Consider the following 26,218-nt stretch of genomic DNA (forward strand, 5'->3'; position numbering starts at 1 on the left):
GTTTCTCATGATGAATGGAAAGAAGCGATGCAAAAGGAGTCTGATGCCTTGATAAAGAATGACACTTGGAAGCTGGTTGATCCTCCATTGGGAACCAAACCAATTGGCTGCAAGTGGGTCTACAAGAACAAGTATAAAGCTGATTGCTCACTTGACAAGCACAAAGCCAGGCTTGTGGCAAAAGGTTTTGCACAGAAGGAAGGGGTCGATTATGAGGAGACTTTTGCCCCGACAACAAAATGGGCTACCATCTAGACACTCTTTGCCCTAACAACTCACAACGGTTGGAAAGTCCATCAAATGGATGTAAAAACTGTTTTCTTGAATGGAGATCTAAAAGGGAATGTTTTTATGTCCCAGCATGAAGGATTTGTTGTGAAAGGACATGAACATAAAATATGCAAACTTGTGAAATCCTTGTATGGCCTCAAACAAGCACTGCGAGCCTAGCATGAAAAATTAACTGAGCATATTCTGAAACTCAATTTCAAATAATATGATCTTGATGATGCAACTTTGTTTATCAAGAAATTTGGCAAAACAGTTGTATATCTTGTGGTATACGTAGATGATTGTTTGATGACAGGGAACAACGAGAGCTACATTGCATCCATAAAGAAGGAATTGAGGAAATGTTTTGAAATGACTGATTTGGGCTATGTTCATTACTATCTTGGTATTGAAGTAACTCAACATCTAAAGTCTATATTCCTTTCTCAAAAGAAGTACATTGGAGATCTGTTGAATAGGTTTGGCATGGATGAATGCAATCCTCTAACTACTCCAATGGAACAAAACTTAAAGCTCACATCCATTGAAGGAAAATAATGAGGATGCAACAAAGTATAGACAACTTGTAGGAAGTCTCAACTCCCTTACTACTACCAGACTAGACATTTCGTTTGCTGTTGGAATCCTCTCTAGGTTTATGCAAAAGCCTTGTGAGGGACATTGGTCTACTGCAAAGAGTTCTAAAGTACTTGAATGGAACTCAAGACCTTGGACTCAATTATACACAGGTGGGCGACTTCAGCTTCGTTGGATACTCTGATTCAGACTTTGATGGAGACAAATAAATTGGGGTATCTACTTCTGGTTATGCTATGAGTCTTGGATAAGGAGTTGTCTTTTGGAGATCAAACAAACAATCAGTTCCAACAGATTCCACAATAGAGGCAGAATATGTGGCAACAATTGAGTCAACAAAAGAAATTGTGTGGTTTAGGAAAATCTTGGAAGATTTGTAGGTAAACCAAGTACATTCGACTCCACTCATGATTGACAACACCTTTGCAATAAAGTTGGCCAAGAACCCAAAGTTCCATGATCAAACAAAGCACATCAATACAAAATACCATATGATTCAACATCATGTCGAGGCCAAAACAATCCATCTACGCCATTGTTCCACTAATGAGCAGATTGTAGACATCTTCACCAAAGCACTTGGAAGAGAAAAGCTTGAAAGATTCAGAATGATGCCTGGACTCACCAACATCCCTTCAGATTAAGGGGGGAATGTTGATACCTAACATTGGGGATTGAGTGAACAGTTGTAAATAGTGTAAATAATATATAATGGAAAATGAAGAGTCATCGGGAGATGAAACCCAAGAGTCACTCCCTCATGTATATAACTATAAGCAATCTAAATGAATAAACAAATTTCATTTTGAGGAGTTACTCCTGACCTGAAAGTAGTTTTAAGCTTCTTTAACCCAATTGACAGATACCTTGATGGAGCCCCTTGAGTTAAAGCTTGACACATCTCAATAAATAAAGGTGGTCATTCAACATTAAATGATATGAAGTTGAGATAGAAAAAGAAGGCAATGGTGATATCAATCTATTCTCGTCTCTCTTGGTGAAATATCTTTGTCCATTGGACCAAGTGCCCTTCATTTTGCTGCTTGACTTGCAACCCCACTTAAACTCCGAAATGGATAATTGACACTAGTTTTTTCTCAAGAATTGAAGGGGGATCTTCATCCTTGTTTTTCTTAGATGATGCAACCATCATTGCCACATCAACATTGACCTCTCTTTCTAATTCTTTCCTCTTAGATGCAATCACTCCTAAACATGCTCTAATTTCACAAGATGGTCCTAAACATTCTCTAATTTCACAAGATGGTAAGCCCAACAAATGTGCTTTCACACGGAAATAGGTGCTCTTGAATTGAGTGTTGCAAAAGTTATATTTCCAGAGAACATTGCCTTCTTTTAACTTGCTCCTTAGCCCTTGATCTCTTGTAACATACTTCCAAAAGGGATATTTACTTTTTTGAGCTTGTCTCACTAAATTGATGTTTCTCTCAACATTTGAAGTTGCTTTTGCAACCCCACTTCCAACAGATAGAACAAAAGCGGAACTCGATGAAATTGAAAGAGGGGGCATTACCAATGGGGATATTTCTCCCCTTTTTATGCTCATTCCTTGTTGTCCTTGATTGAGCCATGATTGGTTTAAAAATAAATAAAATACGTAAACAAAATCGATAGGTAGATTGTTGTAGCAAAACTAGAAAATAAATGGAAGGGAAATCCACATCGCTGTAGTTTGAATCACCTCCAAAACACGCCTATCTCCTTCACCCCCAAAACACACCTATCTCCTTTGTTGGCCCCCCTAGCTCTAAAACCACAATTGCAAATGAGCAACCCCAATTGCAAATGAGCAAATGAGGCCCAATTTTGGCTTTTATCAAACCTGCGGGTTGCTTTTTGGCGGACACATGTTTGAAAATTGTGACTCGTTGTGGGCGCAAATCAAACTTTTGTAGGGGGGATCCTAATTTCGTGACATGATCTAGGTTCGAATTAGGCACATTGCCCTTGAGAATTGTGTTCAACACGATGGAATCGTGACAGGTGGGGTGAGCAAATCGAGTGACTTAAGTAGCCTATTTAAAATGGAATATTAAACCAACTTATATCCATCTTGGATCTAAATCTACTAAGGTCACTTTTACTTTAAAAAAAATTGACCCCTCTTGATATTTTAAGAAATTTAACATCTCTTAATATTTTATAAATAAGAGGTTAAAATAAAACTAAATTAATTTTTATTCAATTAAAAATATCAATTACTATTATATAAATAAATGAATGTTTGTTTCATATATCGGTTCTAAAAGAATTAGATTGGTCAACGTGATATAATTTTATCAGTTTAGGTTATTCAATTAAAAATATTAATTACGGTTATATAAATGAATATTTCATATATCAGTTCTAAGAGAATGAAATTGATCAACGTGGTCAACACGTGATAATCTTTATGTGTAATTTTATCAGTTTTGGTTCAGGATTTCGTTAAATCACATCCTTCACTCATGCTTTTTATTTAGCCTTTTTTTCCCTCTATTATAATGAAGATGTTATTCTATAATGATGAAGATATTATTTTAAGTTGATCCAGGCAAAGGTAAAGGATATCTAAGTTAATCATTAAGCATTCGATGTCCAACCATTAAAAAAAAAAATGGTTTCCCTTCTCCTTTTAATTGTTTTATTAATAATAATAATATTTTTTTTATTATTTAAAATTTCAAAAATTTATATATCATATAAAGCGAATAAAACAAGTATTTGTGGTTAAAATATTTGAAGTAGTTTCAGTATTTTATAGTTTAATTTTTTTAGACATGTTTTTTGGTTGAAATCTAATAAATAATTTTTTGGACTTAAAAATTTATGTAATTTTTATAACATTCAAAAATATCCGTGCTTAAAATGGATCTAAAGATGGATCTGCGGTTAAGTTATTTGAAATTAGTTTCTAAAAAAATAATTTTTACAAAATGAATAGACTAAATTTGTAAACATTTTCTTTGAATATAAAACTAGAGAAAAAATTTGTATTTAATATATTTGATTTCTATCTTTAGTAGAGAGTTTCGATAGATCTAAATTAGTTTAATTTTTACAAATAAAGCGTAAAGTTAAAATGATATACATATATGTTGATGCAGGAGCATCTGGTCAACAGGGTGAAGACCGAGAGAGGGCGAACACAGTTTCTGAAGAAGATTGGGAAGGATAAACAGTTCATTGAGTGGACAGCAAGCCTGTCCGAGTTCCTATGTTTTTTTTGTTTTATTTCTTTCATGGTCAACTACAGTATTGACTTCTGTTGTTTTAAATTTCTGTTCATTATATTTAAAATGTTGTAATAGGGCCTAGTTAGACAAGTTAAGAATAGATTAGTGTCAATAGGTGATTAAAGACAACTAACCCTTATGGTGTAAAGGCAGACAAAGTAAACTAATGAATAGTCAAGAAAATCATGCCTACAGTAACTGCAAAATAAACTGTAATAGAATAACTACCAGCAGTTATCAAACTGCCTGAAACTATTGTACAAAAAGACAAGCAAGATAACACAGAGGGGTTCAGCAGCGGAGCATTTGAATGAGAATAATAGATATACATATTTTTTTTCCTTCATCTAATTCAGTGCACGAGTAAACAAACTGTTCAAATATTTATGTCCTCAGTAACAAATAATCTACATGTATAAGTGCTGTATAATTATTTCATTTCAGGTAAATACAATAACAGTGTTTTACAGTATCCAAGAATCGATTAACTGGCCGAGACAACAGTGAGCACAAGGCGGGAAGGAACCAGCAAATACAGAGGGACAAACTAGACCATAACAGCAACCGGGTAAGCCACCAGAACCAACTGTAGCCAAGTTTATATATCGCTGAATATTACATTGTATTTCTACATAACAAAAGAATTACATATGCTGTACATCGAGGGTTCACCGAACAAGTTGCAAACGACCCACAAATAAAACCCTCCTACGTTACGGCTGAGGGTTTGAGAAAACCCAACAAGCCCAGACTCGACAGACCAACTAACAGGTCACACAACAAGCGATAGCAAACACGACAAAGACCAAGAGCCATTGCAAGAAAGTGAAACGAGAGCAGAGCTACCCGGGTGGAATCGATAAGAGCCCTTGCGAAGACACGGGAACCGGCCACACCTGCAAGCGAAATATAAGGTGGAGGGTCAGGGTTTATAACCAGACAAAACCCTTGCACATAAGAATGAAACTATGATACTGTAAGTATAAGAAAACCTGCGTATGGTTGAGGTGAAGTCACCATACCTTACAGTGAGCCGGAACCAAAGGCCTACAGAACCGAAGCATTGACCCTGTCCACAGAGGGGCTGCGGAACGTTAGTTCCAGCACAAACAGAGGAAAAAGGGAAATAGCATGAAACGGAGTCATACCTTGTTTACAGAGCCGAGCGCCGGAGAAGAACCAAGCTGAGAGACCATCGACCTGTGCATCTGTCAACTGAGCGGACCAGACATCATTCATTACAGGCATTCACCACAAATTTGCTAAGAAGACCAGAACCGACAGTATTCACAAGAGCAAACCCAGAAATGTTCTCACAGTCATAAAAACGAATTGAATGCACGGTGGAGTCACAGTAACTTACCAACAAAAACTTGAAGCCGAATATACAGACTCTCATAGTAATGACCAGACAGAGCTAAGCAGCATTATTTCACCATAAGACCGGCGGAAACTCAACAGGGTTTCACCACAGACAGAGATAACCAGAGGCGGAGCCAAAACCAGTCCGAGACCACCGAGACCAAGTAACAAAGGTAAGAATGACGGGAGAGGCGCGAACCGGCAGTAAAAAGTGAATTAGGGTTTGTCAAATTCGAGGAGGGCAGGTGTCATAAGGAGAAACAATACCAAGTACCGTGGATTGATTGTCAATTAAAACCAAAATCAATTTGCAATCACCATATATCCGAGCCAGATTCTTAGTGTAGGTCCACGTAAGTTGGGATAGCGTGGGACCACGTGGGCTGGCCCCATCATATGTTTATTATATTAAATTTTAAAAGATTATTTATTATAAAACAAAATAACAATTACAAAATTTGATTTTTCACCCAATAGCATTAAAAGAAATTTTTCATTTACTTGCAGTGTTTTCTCCTTTAAATAAATTATATTTCACATAAAACTAGAACTCAAAACCTGCAAATATTTCTCCACACAGAAATTTATTTTATTTTCACATAACATTGAAAATGCATTAAATTAATAATATTTTTTTTTTGAAATTTACTTTTATTTTTTCATTTATTATACCGGCCATAAGCCTATATATTGTAATCAATTTTTAATTGGAGTATTTATTAATTTGTTTGAACTAAAATTTACAACTCTCTCCAAAATTTCACATTTAAAATTAAACTTTATTATTTTTTAATAATATTTTAATTTATTTATTTTAAATTTCATTAATTTTAATAATTGTACTTCACCATCTAATAATGTGCTACCCCTACCCAAGAAGTCAGGTTTGAAAGGAAAATGGAAGGAAATGGGTGATGAGACATGATACAAATAAATAAGATGAGCTGTCACTCCGTACACATACATTGCTGCTGTTATGCCCATTCGTTGTTTCTCATTATATGTCATCACTTTTCAAATAATTTGAATGCGTGCTGCATGCTCCACCTTACTTATTTTTAACATTTTATTTATGCTATCTTCTCCCCATAAAGAGATTTATTATTTTAATATGGTTTATATTTTGTTTCTTAGTATAAATTTATATGTTATTTCGTTGTATAAAATATTTTAATTGAAGGTCAAAAAAATTATATTTTTTCTAAAATTTTGTTTTCAATCTTGTTATATTATTTTATTTTTTATTATTATTTTATGTGGTTTTATAATATAAAGAATATGATGATGATGGTGGTGGTTAGTCCACTAAGATCAATCATTGGTCTATCAAACCTAAAGAAACAAATTATTTATTTTGATTTAAGATTTTATTCCTATGCTACCTCAGAACTAGAACAGCCTATAACTATACTTGGCATTTTTTCTTTGAACTTAGAAGTAACAATATCTTTAATGTTATTTATGTTTTGCAATGCATCATTCTTGTTGATCTCCCAATAGTTTAACCAGGCCCTTGTGTCTTTATGCCACCCCCAATTGAGCCTTACGTGGTTTTGGTTGGAATTTAATACTAGCTTAGGAAGTCTATGATCGTCTATGTTATTTATGCTTAAAATAGATTATATTCGATATTTATATGGTTAGTTTTATATTTTTAATTTTGTTTTATAATATTTTAATTATTAATAAAAAGAGTAAAATTAATAAATCTTTCAAAATCATATATATATATATATATATATTTATTAAATTTAAACTTTTTTGTGTCATGATATTAATTAAATAAATATTATTTCAAAATTATATAGATAAATGAAAAAAAGGGAAACAAGGATTACAACTTGAAAATTAATATCTCAAAGTTATTTTTTAAGTGAACATTATTATCCATTTTTTTTTGTCTTCAAAACTAATAATTATTTAATAATTTAGCATTGTCATGAATACCCATGAAACTCTACCATGTGCATAATATGTATTCATGACATCTTAACACACTTACATGACGACAGGATGACAATTAACAAATTTCACTCTCAACCGCCACTTATTTTCTTATACCTTGAAACACCATTAACTTGATTGTGCCTTTACAAATGTCATTCACATTTCTTTGGAATATCATGAAAGTTGAGCGATTCCAATGTTGTTATAGGGAATGAATCACACTTGAATATCTCATGCAACCTTGAAGATAAAGATAAAGGTGATTTTTTAAAAGCACAAATATATAAGAGATTTAGTTGTTTAGTTGTTTTTCGAATCTTAATTAAAATTATAGAAATATAATATGAATGTCTTAACTTATTTTTCATGTTTTGTTATATGTTGTGGTGTTCATTTTTTAGTTTGAGTTTCTATTAGTTTATTTTGACTAAAAAAATTGCAGTGTTCTTCAAAGTTTAACATTAGAAATTAAATTTTGTTATTTTTTTAATAATGTTTCTACTGTGGATACTCCGAGACTAAGCTCAAATGTTTTAATTAATTAATTTTAAATTTTTTATCTTTTTATTGTGCAATGATTGTACTTAACCATCCCCATTGTACTTCACTACTGAGGGTTTAATGATAATTCTATGTACAACAACATCATGGAGTCCATTTACTTTAATTTTGGTCTAAGAAAACCAACAACATCCTGAAATGTCCTTATAGTCATGTCATATTCCATTACCATTTTTCCATGAATCTCATTGGGTCAATTTTTTGAACTCAACAGTTCCTTCCCATGTTTACAATTTCTTTGTGCTTGAGGGCTAAAACGTGGTATTAGGGACACATGTACATATGATTGCATTTAAAACTTTTCATTTTTTAGGTAATTTTTAATATTTACAACATTTACTACTATGTTACGAGTATCAAATGTGATAATATTTTTTCTTTTCAACTATTTTTTCCAATTTTAAAAATATTCTAAAAAATTACATTTAAGTTATATTAAATGATTATTGTCGAAATATTTTTAACTTGTTACAAGTGGAAGTGAATGTTTAATTAATAATAATATTTTTAATTAAATGAAAGTCAAAATGATTTCATGAGTAAAAGTAAACACAAATGTGTCTTTTAATAAATAAATAAATATAAGGCCTGAATTTTTTTTGGAACACTACATTTAAAGACCGAAACTTAAATTCCAAAAAATACCTGTTGCATTTCAGACAATTGTAATAAAAAAATCTAATATTTAACTTACACTTAAAACATTATCATTAACTTAAAAATACATATTTTATTTATCTAGTAATTATATATTATTTAAACTTAATTTAGTGCATTTGCTTAATGGAATTTTGGATTACATAGAAGGTTAAACGGCTGTCCATTATAGTTTTTTTGGCATTGTTGTAGTGTGTTTGATTTTAATAGCAATTATGAAAAGAGTTAAAGGTTTTTTCAATTTTATGTTTTTAAGTTTTTTTAAAATTTCTTTCAAAATATTATGATTATTTTGTTTTAATGTCTGGTTTTCTAATTTTATCTCTTTTTTTTTTGGTTTCTCTGGGCAGATCCACCCGAAGGGATCTGCCCGTCGGCAGTCGGCCAATCTTAAGGCCTAACCCCGAGGGCGTTGAGGAGATTTGATCCTGTGACCTCCCAAACTAGGAAAGTGCTTTAGCCACGGAAACTCGACCATTTGAGCTATCCCTTGGGGCTTATTATATAACTTGTTTACTGAAATATTAAAATGTTTTTAAATTTAATTATTTATATAAATTTTTTTGAATCACACAATATTGTAACATAATCCAATGAATTGATGTTTTAACTACTAAAATGACTATATACATAGCATTGTGAATCTCCATAATATTTGGGCATCATCCAATGAATCAATGTTGGAAGTAGTAGAGCGACTTGACAAATAAACATATGTAAAGTTAAATGTGGTTTTCTACTGATTCAAAATTTGTTTTTCAAAGAGTTAAATGGTTGATTGATTCCTTGGCACAAGTGCAAAATGTATATATATATATATATATATATATATATAAATACATTTCATATTATTTCATTTTTAATAACGGTAAAGTACCGCTTTTTTCACACAGACCACTTAAATGCCAGCAGACATATTATTCAGATAACTTAATATCTTGGTTGGTTGCTATTGGTTCATGAGACACTGATTAAATACATCCTTGATTATTGTTTTTTTATCTTTCAGCATTTCCAAAATAATGTACCTAGTTAATTTCCCTTTATTTAGTAAGGATGGTATGGCAATTTGAGTACTATAATGAAGTTAATTTTATTATACTAAATTGTTAATTTTATTATACTAAATTATTGTATAATATAATAGGATTGGTAAACAGAATTGGTAATTTTATAGTTTGTCATAAATGGTGGAAATTTTCTTTTTGTACTACATATTTATTTAGTAATTGATGTTTTGAATTCATTTTCATTTTTAAATACATTAATCTATTTTATAGTGTGTTTTTTAAATGGATTATTATAGTGTGTTTTTTTAAATGGATTATTAGTCTTATGAAATTGTATCTAATTTTGAATGAATTTTTAATTTTTATCTTATTAATTTTAAATATTTAAATTATATAATTTAATAGTAGTGTAAGTGGTCTTCAGATGGGGTGATCAATGGTGAGAAAGGAGGGGCAAATGCCATTGTCCCACTTGACCAATATGCAGCGGACATGGCAACATGCGCCCTATAAATGTTATAATATGGCCTTAGCCTTGAAACTCATAAACCTTGTAAATGATGAAGGGATATTGATTGGTCATGGAATGTGGCCTCGCGCATGTGAGGAGGTTAGGTCTAAACTCGAGCATCGCCAAGTTTATTGTAGTTGGTGGAGTTTGTATTCTAGCATGCACTAAGATTAATATGCAATGAATACTTGGCGGTGGAGGGCACAAGAAAATCAAGGGGGAGAGGGACAAAAATATGTTCGAAGTGGGATAGAGAGTAGAGACACTTTGTCTACGATCTCGGTGCAAAGAAGGAAGGGAGTTTGCTGCTAGTGGGAACACTGTAATTTGAAATTTCAATCTCACAGAGACTCTCTGAAGGAGGAAGGATATTGCAGGAGTCTGTTTGAACGTGAAGAAAAAGAACATGATGAGAAAAAGGTCGAGTGACATTGGAAACTAAGACAATGTTCCCTCATTCCAAGTAACTCCTATTTGGATGTCTGTAACTTTCTTGTTCTGTTTTCTTGATGTTTAGTATTTTTCCAATTCTTCAGGGGAACCTTTTGTCTTGGTTGTTTCTTTGGGGAAAGTAGGTTATTATACTTGATGTTTCTCTTCTATTGAGTCGAAAGTTGAGTAAAGAGTGTTGTTTAGCAAGGCTTTTCCCTGTAATTCAGGCAATGGAAAGTATTAGGAGTGTAATTTGGGGCTACTCATGTTCTATGGTTTATTAAGTGTCTTTTATTGTGAAAATTTAGTGTAATTCCTTTGGTGTGTTCATGCTCATTAGTTGTGGGAGAAACTGTGGCTGGTTTGCAAACGGGTTGGGGGAGTTCTATTGTGGTGGGTGACCCTTGGTATCAATCGAATCAATGGATTTCACCTATTGGTGTGGGTTGGACAACGCTTATGGCCATGTTTTCTTGTCATAGTGGGGGTGGAAGGTGACTTGGTAACATTGCCTTGAGTTAAGACTTGAGGGAAGGTTGGAGTGATAGGAGGTTAAATATAATTGGGGGAAATAGGGATCGAGATTTTAACGGAGTTGAGAGTTTATGACAAGTGCCTTTTGGAGTATGCCCCTTAGGACAAGGGACCCTTTGTTTGACAGAGAAAGGGTTAAGTGTCAAGAAATATTGTGGCAATTGCAAGCAAGGTGGAGTAGGGGGAGAGGGACTCCTCTGGTTCTGATCAGATTGCACTATCTAGTCTAGCTTGTTGAGGTCACTTTCATCATGCCGAGGGAGAGAGGCCAAGTGAGGAAAGTGTAAACACCACCCTTCTAACCCTAAACCCAAATAGAGTTAGGAGGTGGTTACTTTGCTGACCTAGCTCCCACGGTACAATTATGGGAATAAGAGCTATTTTTTTTGACTTTTCCAGAAATTAAAATAAACAACATCATTGCGTTCGTCTCATCAAGACGATTCCAACGATATGAACTTTGCCTCAATTCGACCTACAAACCAAAAGTTAAGGCCCTTTAAAGATATGTCAATCACAACGTGCCACATCATCATGGACCCTATGTGGCTGGCCCACATAACACTTGACGTACCCATGTGGTAGGCCCACATGGCAACTAATGCACCCACATGGCGGAACCAAGTGGTAGGCATGAACCTTGAGGATGTTGGGGTCAGCCTCCTTGTGACGCACATCAACAATTTTACAGGCTGGGCCTGACCCCCGACCTCCGACCTAAGTTAGGGTCGACTCGATTTTGGTGGCACAAAACAAAACAAGGGGTCGAGCGAGTCTGACCCTCCAACCACCTGACCTCCCAACCTGTGGGTGTAACAAGCTAGGTCAACGCACTAGAGGTCGGGCCTTCCAGGATGACCTCTGACCTGACCGATCTGCAGTCCAAAAATTGATTTTTTTTTTTTTTTTTAAGCCAAAAAAAAACATTTAAAGAAAGCAATTCTCCTTCTAACCTTTTGACCTATTCTAATAATATTTCCAACATTTAAAGGCTAACAAATTCATAAGTAATTCATGAACAAACTTGAGAATCGCTCAATCATGAGCATTATAACAATTTTAAAAACATTTTAAGTGCATTTCTACATAGAAGATAGGGAGCTGCAATATCTCATAAACAAAGCAAAAACTTGCCTCTTTTGGCTCAAAACCCCTATCAATAGACCAGATAGGTGATTACAACTAACCAACTCATACATGATTAGATTATTGACATAATGCACTACAAAGAAAAGTATCAAAACACCTTTCCTTCAATCATAAAGACACCAATTAACATGCAACAAATTTTCCAATACTTATACAATACTAAAATGTGCACTCAAACACAGGATGTCAAATCCTTCCACACTATCTTTTAACACTGTTTGGCACTCATCTTTACTAGAAAAACCCAACACCATCATAGTCGTTTAACCCTGCATTCAAGATGTTAGTATGAAGCCATGAAACTCATGCATTTCATGCTTTAACACCTTCATTTAATTTGGAATTTATACATAGTAACATGTACAATACTATAATCAAAACAAAGTTTATTTCCCTGCAACAAGAAAGATTGCATGTTGGCTATTATATCAACATATCCATTATATCCTCTAGTTATTCCAGTACCTTTTACATAATGACAACAACATATTGGTCAATCACATTTACAATGAATTAATAAACAATGCCATTAACACATCATTTCAGACCAGAAATGTAAACACACACACAGACACATATTATTGATTTCAAGAGTACATAAGAGATAGTTATATCAAAACTAATGGGAAACTGACTCTGGGACTATGACTCTCCACCCAGCCATAAACAACTTGTAGCTGTCACCCCCGAGCCAGATTCTAGAGGTTGAGGGATCTTTTTCTCTATGGATTACACACATCGATTAGCTGAAACAAGGGCTCCAAAGATTCAATCACCTCCACTCACCAAAATATTTAAAACCAACAAAACACATAGTGATTATAGGGACTAATAGTCTCCACCCTTCCAAAACACAACACTGTGGATCCACCCAATGCAGGGATTTCAAAACCCATAGTTAAAATCAAAAGACAACAAGAAAGCTTCTAGAGACCCTCCAGGAATTTTCCAGGGTCAATTACTCCTCCTCGACCCTTTGGGATTTCCTGAGAAACACCATCTCCACCATTTAGGTGATCGAGGATTCAAGAGACAATCAATTCCCCACCTGGTGATTTCTTCCGGCTCCTTTTCCAACCAAAAAATTCATTCCTTTTTGCTATTCACCCTCCCTTGGTAGTTCAAATTTATTTTATCTCTGTTGCTGTCCCTTATGTTCTCTCTTTTTCTAACTCAAAATATTTAGGCCAAAATCCCCTATAATGTTGTTTAAATGCCTTTGGTTATTTTACTTGTGTCTCTCCATGTTCCTCATGGAACATTCTTGTGTGTCTCTTCATACTCATTTATTTTTCAACATATTAATATTATTTTCAGTGATTAACCACCCTAATTCTATGGAATTCGTGTCCCATTACTCAACCCAATTTCCTTTTTATAGAAATGTTTACATTGCATACATAAATGTAACTAATTTGGGGATGTCATATAGAGACTCTGCTTATTATGAGGAAAGATATTGTAGAGGAAATTTGAGGTTATAGAATAGAATAGTAGGATTTATAGCAAGTTATAGGGAACAAATCCCTGCGCAAGTGCAAGAAGAATTGACCAAATCTGAAGGGGAAGCTTCCTCTCAAAGATCTTCCTTGTCAAACTCAGAGGTGGTGGCTGAGTGGACAAGGTGGAATCATGGATATCTAGAATACATGTGGAAAAACCAATCAATATTCACAGGTAGTTGATTTATACTAGCAGTTGAAATTCCTCTTGGGACACATGTTGATAGGCAACCAATACTCCAAAAGGGACCTCATGCAAATCTTGGATCATATGCATGGTCACATGAAATATTATGACTACAAATAGGAACATATAGATCACATATTGACAAGGATTGAACAACACCTTGGAATTCTGCCAATGATTTCCAAATCCTTAGCTGACCTAGTGGAACCTATTCCTATGGAGGGTTCATACTCTGAACCTCTCCCCAATTGTGCAATGGAAAAAATTAATGGTTTTATTTTTGTAGTGGTTTATGTATACAACCGGATAGGCCAAGTTTCTAGCACAAGATTGGTTGTTGTTAGTACTTTTAATTTTCAGTTATCTATCATATCCCTTTGAAGGGTACAATTTTGGTTGTGGTCCATTCTCCCATGTGAGAGATTGGTATGACTCTTGAAAGGTATTGATGTATTTTCCTTTTTTTTAGCAAATAGATTTCATGTAGCAACAATTTTCACATCTTAATTTAGTTTCGATATTGAATTGGTAATTTTCTAGTTATGTTTGTCCATCTAGTCATGGATCTCCCCCATTCTTACAGTTCATTGTGTTATATAGAATCATAGGGATTCCCCCTAGGTTAGGATAGCTTAGTTTCTTAGGCAAGGCCACCGAGGTGATAGTGGGTAGCTTGTCTGTTATTCATTTGGGCTCCCATAGAAATTTTATTCATAGGGTAGAGTTTGATGGATAAGAAAATGATTTCATATGGATGTTCGAGGTTTACTTAATTTAGAATCTTATAAAGGTATTTAAATCATATCAATGAGAGTTGTGGAGATGGCCTTGTGCTATGCGGGTAGTTTGTTTGTTATTCATCTAGGCTCCCATAAAACTTTTATTCCTAAGGTAGATTTTGATGGATAAAAATTTTTTTGAGATGGAATTTCGAGGTTTACTTAATTAGAATCTTGTAAAGGTATTTAAATTGTATCAATGAGAGTTGTGGAGATGACCTTGTGCTATATGTTTTCTTGCAGCAGTCTTGATAAATTTTAGCTTAGCTAAGTAGGCAAATAAGAGCTTCGATAGGATCTCTTAGCTATAATCTAGTTGTGAAGAATAAACAATAATTTGCAATCTTGAGACCAAAAGAATAAAGAGAGATGAATGAATATGAATTGCTTCATTGAATGATTGAATTACATAAAAAATACTCTCAATAAGAGAGGAAAACACATTAGGTTGAGCTTCTAGTGCATGCATATAGTTAAACACTACTAAACACCCCCTATCATTAGTTGATAGCAATTTAGTCTTAATCAATTGACTATGCAATACTGAAGTGGACTTAGAACTCATTCATGCATAACAAACCTTAGTTCACTAGACATACACAAGTGGAAAAATAATCATGCATAAAAAATCTCAGTTAACTAAACATGCATAAGTGTAGAACACATGCATGCATAGTCACTACACATGCATGCATGAATAGTCATGCATATGCATGCATGCATAGTTGTTATAACATAATTTCCCACTAATTCATGGAATGATGTGATTTCATCATCCCATTACTTTTGCAAACTTTCCTCTTCCCATGAAATTTTGAAAAAACAAGTCTTGAGTTCATATATGTTATGTTTGTTAAGACATAAATCATGCATAACAAATCTCAGTTAACTAAACATGCATAAGTGGATAACACATGCATGCATAGCACTACACATGCATGCATAGACACTGCACATGCATGCATGCATAGTTGTTATAACATAATTTTACATTGATTCATGTAATGGCGTGATTTCATCATCCCATTTCTTTTGTAGACATTCCTCTTCCCATGAACTTTTGAAAAAACAATTTTTGAGTTCATATATGTTACTTTTGTTAAGACATAAAGTGTTCATACACAACTTCTCCATAGACAAAGCACATACATATGATGGTTTCCCTTGAGCAACTTGCATATATCTCCATTTTGCATTGAAAAATAAAATGTAAGCATAATAGCACATTTTTGGGCAGTATTTATGGGTTTTGCTGAGATTTAACCTCCTATAACTTGTTTTCAATAACCTAAAATAGCTCAGAGGATTGTACAATCAAGCCAATGGTGGAAGAGGAGGAGGAATAACCTTTATGTTGGCAGTGTGATTTCCTGATCTACAAATTTGTGATCCTTGAGTGTTTAATCCATCTCTCATAGTCAAGAAAACCTATTTTCTGATCATTTCGTTGTTCATATTGCATTGAAAAGAGACTCATATTTCACATCTTTGTGTTGATAAGTGGACATGGTGGAGTAGAGCTTCAATATCCGATGGTAGAGGGATCCAAAAGGCATTTCCTTGCAGTGTTGACAACAAAAACTAGGTTGTACTTACCATTGTATTGCTATTCAAATCATTCAATAAAGAGCTCACTTAATTCCTAATTCAATTGTGTATATTGTGTTATGTTCGATTTACTTAATTGCAGAGAATTGGTACTGATTACTTGTTTGATTCCAAGCAATTGTATTTATGGTTTTATCATTTATAATGCTTTTACTTCTTAATTGTTTCTCGTGTGCAGGACTTTAAAGAAGGTATTGGAGTAAAGCTTTGGAGTGAGAGGAATAATAAAAGGGATCCTCTCCGATCATCAATTTTCCAAACAAGTATCTACAGATGAATGAGAAATGGTACCATTAAACATTTTCCTTCTATTCTAGGCCTATAATGTGCATTCTCTTTTTTCTCTGTTGTGATTCTTAACCTTGATAATGTGTACTTTTTCCGCAAACATAACTAGTAACTCAATTAGGGATAAACTAATTTGAGTTTATTTCTTGGGTTAGCTTTCTTACTTTTGGATAGTTTAGGCCCTTATTTATTCTATGTTTTAGTTTTAGTTTTAAATTTCAATTTCAACTTTACTTGAAGTGCTTTTCTTAGTTTTTTGAGTCTTTCTCTTAAATCGTTTTGGTAATTGCTTGTTATATGCATTGTATTAAGGAAATTTCCATACATATGCATGTTTCCCTTACAATAATCATGTATATATGCTCGTTTCTTTAGTAACATGCACATATATGTTATGAAAGTGAATTTTTTCATCTTTTGGTTGTAGTAGACCTTCATTTAAGCACCGTAATCTTTGTTGAAGAGTATTGTTTGTTTCTGGGTTGTGTTAATTGATATTTGTAAGTTTAGAGATGTTTTTATGTTGAAATTGAAAATGAAAAAAAATTACTTATTTTTTCTTACTCAAGGGTTTTTAATGTTGTTTCCTTTGAATTATTTGCATCGAAATAAAAAGAGAAAGTGTCTTACTTATCATTCTCTTATTTTTCTTGATGTTTACATTATTGTATTGAATCTTGTTTGTCTTTTGATGCTTTACATTCCAAAAGTTTTTTTTGCAAGAGATTGGCTTAATTTTGTTTTGAAAATACCATTGTAGTGTTTGCACTATGAAAGCTGAAAAGTTTGAAAATTTTTGTTCACTTTATTGCTCTCTTCACTAAAGAATCTAAAAACTTTATTTCAATTGTTTATATATTATTATCAACTATCTGCTTGAGTCAGTAAACACCACTAGTTGCATTGCTACACCTTGAGTAATCAACAACGTAATAAAATATATGGTTTAATCTCCCTTGATAGGTTAGAGTTGAATAGTAGCATATCCTAATCCATCCTTGATTTCATCATATTCAAATTCAAAAAGCTAATCTTCCTCAAATTTGGAACTCTCATCTTGTTTTAGGCCATCTAGTTCTAGTGCACTATGTTGAAAGAAGTTGTCATTGATGTAAAATGTTGTCCAAATGAAAGAGAGTTACATATTCAAATACCATATTTCAAAATATGGCTTTTTGGATTATGGATGCCCCATTTGGATGCCATATATTTGAATAAAATTTTACTCTATTTACAAATATCAAATGGAATTAAAACATATATGGTTGGAAATCTTATTTCGATATCTTTCCAATGGTATATGGCACTCCCTCTAACTCCTCACGGTTGAGGAGAAATGAGTTTTCAAATATTCACTATACATTCTGCCATTTGCACAAGCTAGTCTAGCGAGTGGCAAGTTAGCCCAATCTAGACCTTAAATGCACTATAAATAGGCACAAGAAGGACCATTTCGATTAATTCACTAAAGCAAGTTCAAATGTGTTCAAACAAGTGAAGAAAATGAGGAGTTATGAGCTTCATACATCATGAATGAGAAGTGAGGTGGAGCTGATTTGGAAAAATTTTATAGGAAAGGATATTAGGCACATTTTTGAAGGGTTTTTGGCTTATTTTGGGAAGTTTTTTTGGCTTATTTTGGAAGAATTTTTGGTACACCTTTTGAAGGTTTTTGGCCTAGGTTAAAAGGTTGATTACAAAACTATTCTTGAGGGATGATTTTTGTCCCTTTCAAAGGTCAAATTTCAGGACCGAAGTATGGTACAAAGAAGGCCGAACTCATGCATGTTTTGAGGACAAAATATTGGTGTGTTTGAAGGCAAGTTTCATTTATTTTTTTGAATATATAACATTATTCTCTTTTGAGGAGGTTGAATCCTATGGAGGAGGCAGAGGTCTAGAAGTCAAGTTCTAATTGCTTGAGGGCAACGTTTAGGTGCATTAAAGTCCAAGAGTGCTGGTTTGGGGTTTGTTAAGGCCGAGTTTTGCTGATAAGGGGACCATGTTCAAGGATCATTTTTTAAGGGAATTTCTATTGCTAAGAAGCACATGTTCAGGAAACTGAGTGCTTGTGTGAAGGATATAGAAGAAACTGCTAGGAGGGCATACTTTCTTTGACTAATATTGATTCTTGTACAAGCTTTGGTGTTGATAAGTCAGGGAGTTGGTCATTCCTTTCAATTGTTGCTAATGAACTAGGGAGTTGCTGTTCATGTTGATAAATTAGCGACTTGGTGCTTCCTTTTAGTTGGTGTTGATATATTTGAATGTATATTTTTTATATATATTAAGAAAAACATTTCGTGGTTTTCTCCTACTTTGGGATTCCACATAAAAATCTCTATGTTCTGTATATTTATGTGCTTTGATTTATATATGTGGATGCATTTACAAGTTTTTGAAGTTAATTCAACCCCCCTCTCATTATTGTTAAATATTATAACAATTGGTATTAAAGCAGGTTCCTTTAAAAACAATTTGACCATTGGAAGGTAGATCTCAGTAAGGTTCATGGACAAGTACGTAGAATACACAAAACATGGTATACCATTGTTTGATGGAAAAAATTATGCCTTTTGGAGCATAAGGATGAGATTTTTCTTACAAGCATAAGGAGTTGATGTTTGACAAGTTGTTCTAAATGAGTACAAGGTACTAGGCTCTACTCCAATAGATCTGATTGGAAGAAGACTCTATGAAAGTAAATCAAAGGTCATGTATTCCATTCTAGGAGGGCTAACGAGGTCACAATTTGTCAAGGTTATGCATTGTGAATCAACAAAGGAAATCTGGGACAAGCTCAAGAATGTGTATGAAGGAGATGAAAAGACCAAAGGGGCCAAGATTCAAACTTACAAAGGACATTTTGAACACCTCATGAAGATGAAGGAAGATGAAAACATTGCAACTTACTTTCTCCAGGTTGATGGAATCATGAATACTATGAGAGGATTGATAATTAATATCACAAATACAATCATTGTTCAAAAGATACTAATATCTCTCCCAATGATATTGGATTATAATATATAAGATTTAGAAGAAAAATAAGATATAGCTATGTTGAGTATGGATGATCTATATGGAATTATTACAACATATGAAATAAGGACAAAATAGAAAAATCGATCCAAAAGGGAAGCAATTTTCAAGGTCTCCAAGAAGATAAGGTAGAACAATCAAAAGTAAAAAATAATATCTAGCTGTAGTGATGATTCAAACAATGAAGAAGAATCAAACTTTGTGAGAAATTTGAAAAGAGGAACTGAAAAATATAGAGGTAAGCTTCCATTAAAATGTTTTGAATATGGTGGAATTGGTCATTATATTTCTAAATATCTTTTTGCAAAGGGGTCAAATAGTGATGAAGAAGAAAGTTATAAGAAAGAAAAAAATATTAGAAAAGAAACAAAGGAAAGAACAAGGGAAAATTATTCAAGAAGAAAAGTCTCTATTCAAGAGAAGATAATAGCTCATCTTACAAGGATGATGATAGTGACCATGATTTTGATAGAGTGCTCAGATACTCATAATTAAACTCTTGAAAACTACGAAGATAGTCATGAAGAAGAAGAAGGAGAAGTGGATCTTGAGGTAGAATTGATTAGTGCCTTAAGTGATCTTAGAAGAAAAAGGAAGAAAAATATCATACTCAAGGAAGAGGTAAAGAAACTAAAAGAATGTTTACAAAGTTCTAGTAGGAACTCTGAAGAGACCAAGCAAACTATCATAAATTTGAAAGTACCATTATAATAAGCCAAAGTGATTGACGAAACACTCAAGAGATAGTTTGAAGAGGAGAGAATAATCAAGAACTTAGAAGATGGGATAGTCTCCTTGAGGAAGGAACTACGAAATAAGACTATCCAACAAAACTTTGACAATAGTACCAAAACACTAGAGAAATCATTAGCAACCAGAAACCATTCAATGAAAAGTCTAGACTAATATATAAACAAAATAATACTGATAATGGTTCAAGGTCTATGATGATAGGAAATGAAGAAAGGCAGGGAATATACATTGATGCGCTCAAGGGTCCTATCAAGAAGGAAGAATACAAGTGACTAAAGGAGGACATAAAAAAACAAACAATGGAGACGATTCAAGAAGAAGATCATGGCTTCAAAAGGACAATGTCATTAAGAAGACCACCTACACTCAGGTACTCAAATAGTTTTCCGGAGCAAGTTTTTTTGTAATAATTTGGGCATAAGGCTATAAACTATAGAGCCTATGCAAGAGGTAGAAATACAATAAATAGCTATGAAAATCCCAAGAACTACTATGAAGGTAGTTATGGTAAAAACAATCTCATGGGGTTTTCAACAAAAATTATAATAGATTTGAAAGTGAATGTTACAAATGTAACACTCTTGGACACATACTTAGAAATTGTAGACGAAATTTGATAGTTCTTTCAAGGGAAACAAGGCAGGTCTCTGTCCATCATATGGGGGAACAACCAAGAACTTGGAAAAAAAGCAGGAAGATTTGAAGGTTTGGGAATGTGGGCTTGCATTATAAGCCCAAAGTCGAAGAAATCAATGGTATATTGATAGTGGATTCTCAAATAATATGACTAGAGACAAAATATATTTGTAACATTGAAGAAACAAAAAGGATTTGTCACTTTTGGGAATGATAACTCTGCAAAAGTTATAGGGAAAGGCATAGTTAGCTTTGGAAGCAAAGATGGGGTGGCAGGAAATGTTTTACTTGTTAAATATATGAATCACAATTCACTAAGTATTAGCTAAATGTGTGATCAAGGACACACTTATATTCAATTCAAAAGAATGTGAAATAAGAAAAGGACTGGGGAAATTGGTTGCAACAACAATAAGAACTTAAGAATGTGAATAAGGGAATATGAATAAGGAAAATTGGTTGCAACAACAATAAGAAATCGAAACAACATATCCATCCTAAATGAGATTAGAAAGGTAAGATGCTTCCTAGGAAAGGAAGCTGAAAGTTGGATTTGGCATAAGGGAATGGGGCATATACACTTTGACAGTCTTGTCATAAAGATCAACAAGAAGGAAGCTGTAAGGGATATGTATGAAATTCAAAAGCCTTCAAATACTATGTGCAAGTATTGCCAATATCGTAAACAAACAAGGTTTGAGTTCAAAACTAAGGAACATTCCATGACAAAACCACTGCAACTTGTACATACTAATTTACGTGGACCAACAAGAAAAAAAGGATTGGATGGTGAAAAATACTTCATGTTGCTTGTTGATGACTACACAAGGATGACCTGAGTTTGTTTTCTTAAAAATAAGTAAGAAGCTTTTGAAAATTTTAGAATATTCAAGGAACTTGTTGAAAATGAAACTGATTTGAAAATAAAATGCTTGAGATCAGACAATGGATAATAATTTACTTCAAATGAATTCAATGACTATTATGAAGAATATGGATAAGAAGACACTTCTCAACAACTAGGACTCTTGATACATGGGCATCTTACCTCCAATTCAAAATATATTTGACTAGAGATAGGGGTCTTTCATTTACCAAGGGAGTTTGTTCCCCAATTAATTATTTAATTGTATTTTCATATGTTTTCATGAGAAAATGTATATAAGTAATGAATATTGTAAATAGGAGAAATGTCGAGAATATTTGAGATAGTTGGAGAAATCATAGGGTTGGTTAAATTTCTCGAGGGAAAGTAGATCTAGGAGATATAATGGTTAGTATGTCGAGTGTTGGGTCCCTATAATACTAATGATTACCCCATTACTATTGTAGTTATACCCCTTATTAATATTGTTGTGCCCCTATTGCCCCCATATTGTTATTACTGTGCCCCATAGAATCGCTCTATTGTTATTTTTGTAGCTTTATATTATTATTGTTAGGTCGGCTGGATTATATAGTGACTCCTTAGACTCCTATATATAGAAAGGAGGTTTTGTCATTTGAATCATCCAAGAATTGTTCATTTATGTAATGTAAAGGAGGTTTCCCCCTCGAAGAGGCTGAATTCTAAGGTGTTGATCTATCTTTTCTATCTTTTCTTGAGCTGGTTTCATAACATTTGGTATCAGAGCTTTGGATTCTAGGGTTTCGCTGCTCCAAACAGGTCATCGTGGCATTTTCGCTATAACTTTTTTTCTGTGACGTTTCAGAAGTCGCAAAAAAACCCATTCGAGAAGAAATCACGCTAAACCTTGGGTCCAAATTTCAGAGCTTTTCACGCGATATTTGCGGAGATATGATCTGAGGAAGTTGGTTTTTTTGCAAACTCCTGAATTACATTCAAAAAGGGTGACCTGGGGAAAATCGTCATAAATTTCTCTCTAGGGATCGGATTAAAAGTTCGTAAGAAGGTACAGAAAGAGGACAGATTGTAGTTTCTTGTATGCATGTTTCAGATCCAAAGGTCAAAACAGTGACTCGTGGCACGTCGTACAAGTTCGCTCTACTGAACTAGTCTATAAGCAAGTCACTGTGGGAGATTTCACATAACTCTTCCTTGGAGAATCCAATTTGGGTCAGACTTATGGAATTGGAAAGAGGACACAGAGGGCTACTACAACTCACAAATTAAGAACTAGATGATTGGAAAGTACAGAGATACATCAGAGGCAATATCGAGCTCCTACAAAGTGAAAAAAGGTGTGTAGATTTTCTTAAATTTTTGCTTAAGCTTGGTTTGAAAATTTATTTTGAAGGAATTCAAAGGGCATAGTAGAGCATTATTATCGGTAACTGATGCCCCGAGGAAAGAAAATTCAAACACCTAGTAAGGAACCTGAAAGCTCTAACATGACTCATGAAGAAGAGGAAGAAATGCAACATGATATATCAAAATTACAAGACCAAGTGCAACAACTGTCCCTTACACAAAAAGGAACAGAATCTAAGATGGATGGTTTAAAGAAAGATGTAGAAGCTAAGATGGATGGTTTAAAGAAAGGTGTAGAAGCTAAGATGGACTGTTTAAAGAAAGGCGTAGAAGCTAAGATGATTGACGTGGAAGATAAGATGGATGATTTGAAGATAGATTTGAAGACAGACATGGACGAATTGAAGATAAATATGAATAAGTTGCTACAAGAAATGGTCCCTAAGGGTGAAAGGGTACTAAAGGAAACTCATGATGAGAACAAAAGAAATGTTAATCATGATTCCATAGACGCTAATGTTGGATCGAAGACTCACCATATTCCAAAAATCGATATGAGGAAGTTTGATGGCAAGGATCCTGCCACATGGATATTACAGATGGAGAAATTCTTCGATCTCAATAATGTGCAAAACACACAAAAGGTACGTATTGCAACTTTATATTTGGAATCAAATCAGTTTGTATGGTATCAATGGCTTTTCTCTTGTAAACCATTTATCACTTGGGCAATTTTTATGGAAGAATTGATAGCACATTATGAGGATACAAAAAGCAACACTTTTTTTAGCCAATTGATAAGTCTCAAACAAAAGGGTTCAATAATGGAGCACGTTGAGGAGTTCCAAAAATTGAACATAAGGGTAAAAGATATTCCAGAGGAGCATAGGATTGATGTGTTCATAGGGTCTTTAAAGGATAATATCCAACATGATGTTCGCCTTTGGGAACCTGATTCATTAGAGAAGGCATTCAGGTTAGCAAGAAAAATGGAAAGAAAAATTATGGCAACCAGGAAGCATACCACTCACAACTATAAAGACGGAAGTGTTGTTGCCCCTAGTCTTCCACAACCTATAAGGTTGACACCACAACAATTGGAAGAAAAAAGAGCAAAAGGGCTTTGTTACAGTTGTGATAGCAAATACACTAAAGGTCATAAGTGTGCTGAGAAGAAATTATTCTACATAGATTGTGAAGAGGAAGAAGAAAAGTAGCAAGGAAGGTCAAAAGAAGAGGATATACTCCAGGAACAAAGCCTAGATGAAGAACAAATAAATCCGACCATATCTTGTAATGCATTGGCGGGAATTACCACTCCTCAAACCATCAAGATAGAAGGACAAATCAAGAAGAAAAAGGTAATAGTGTTGATTGATTCAGGAAGCACCCACAATTTTATTCATTGTAAGGTAGCAAAAGAATTGAATTGCTTCCTATATCCAGCACGAGTTTCAAGTGATGATTGCAAATGGAGGAACAATAAATTGCTCTGGAAAGTGCCATAATATCAAGCTATCCATGGGAGAATATGTATTGACTAGCTCAATGCTTTCCATTCCAATGGGAGGTGCTGATAGTGTACTAGGAGTCCAATGGCTACAATCCCTGGGTACAATAGCTTTTAATTTTCAAGAACTTTTCATGAAATTTTCTACGGAAGGAAAGGAAGTTGAATTAAGGGGTATTGCAGGGAAACCAGGAAAGATAATCAGCTCTAATAGTATGACAAAGCTTCTAAAAAAGGAGCAAAGAGGTGTAATTGCACAATTATGATCGCTAGATGTTTCCACATCGGAATCATCTATTTCTCCAGATCTCCAAAAAGTTATGGACAATCATTCCAAGGTATTTGAGACTCCCAAAGGTCTCCCACCTATGCGTGATCATGATCATGCTATTCATCTGATTCCAGGAAGTGTTCCTCTAAACATCAGGCCGTACAGATATCCCTATGTCCAAAAGAGTGAAATTGAACGTATGGTTGCAGAAATGCTAGAGGCTGGTATAATTCAACCGAGTCAAAGTTCTTTCTCTGCTCCAGTAGTATTGGTGCACAAGAAGGATGGATCATGGCGCATGTGTCCAGATTATAGGGAGCTCAACAAGCTCACTATTAAAGATAAGTTCCCCATTCCTGTCATTGATGAATTACTAGATGAATTGCATGGATCAATTTACTTCACCAAGTTGGATCTTCGTTCAGGATATCATCAAATCAGAATGAAGACTGAAGACATTCTGAAAACAACATTTAGAACTCATGAGGGTCATTATGAATTTTTGGTCATGCCTTTTGGCCTTACCAATGCACCTTCAACATTTCAAGGTTTGATGAATTCAATTTTCAAACCATTCCTTAGAAAATTTGTGTTAGTATTTTTTGATGATATACTAATCTACAGCAAGTCTTGGAAGGATCATGTTGAACATGTTGACAAGGTGCTACAACTATTGAAGGAGAAACAATTATATGCAAAAAGATCCAAATGTTTCTTTGGAGTCCAGGAGGTGGAATATTTGGGTCATATTGTATCTCATGAAGGAGTTAAGGTAGACCCTAGCAAAATTAAAGCCATTAAGGAATGGAAAATCCCCACATCCATAAAGCATCTGCGAGGATTTCTCGGGTTGACAGGGTATTATCGCAAGTTTGTTAAGAATTATGGGAGAATAGCAGCACCTCTAACAAAATTATTGAAGAAAGATGCATTTTCATGGACTTCGGAAGCAACAAAGGCCTTTGAACATCTTAAAGAGGCAATGTGCCAAGCACCGGTCTTAGCTACACCGGACTTCACAAAAACCTTTATTGTGGAATGTGATGCTTCAGGAAATGGAATTGGTGCTGTTCTAATGCAAGATGAAAGACCCATTGCTTTTGAAAGTTGTCCAATCAAGGGAAAGTTTTTAAGCAAAGCTATTTATGAGAAGGAAATGTTGGC

General features: G+C 34.1%; 1 long non-coding RNA gene across 2 annotated transcripts; it reads right to left on the reverse strand.

Moving 5' to 3' along the window:
- Nucleotides 1-4,511: 4,511 nt before the first annotated feature.
- Nucleotides 4,512-5,682, reverse strand: LOC149146066 (uncharacterized). Of its 2 annotated transcripts, none has more exons than XR_016264906.1 (4): nt 5,467-5,682; nt 5,252-5,318; nt 5,126-5,187; nt 4,512-4,999 (listed from the first exon to the last, which is right to left on the reverse strand). It is a non-coding gene; the product is annotated as an uncharacterized LOC149146066 (long non-coding RNA). The 2 variants fall into 2 exon arrangements; XR_016264907.1 differs by having other exon boundaries at nt 5,126-5,172; nt 5,467-5,677.
- Nucleotides 5,683-26,218: the final 20,536 nt, after the last annotated feature.

This window comes from Pinus tabuliformis, chromosome X (genome assembly GCF_031772625.1).
Source record: "Pinus tabuliformis cultivar Carrire ecotype Pingquan chromosome X, CPIR1, whole genome shotgun sequence".
Taxonomy (NCBI): domain Eukaryota; kingdom Viridiplantae; phylum Streptophyta; class Pinopsida; order Pinales; family Pinaceae; genus Pinus; species Pinus tabuliformis.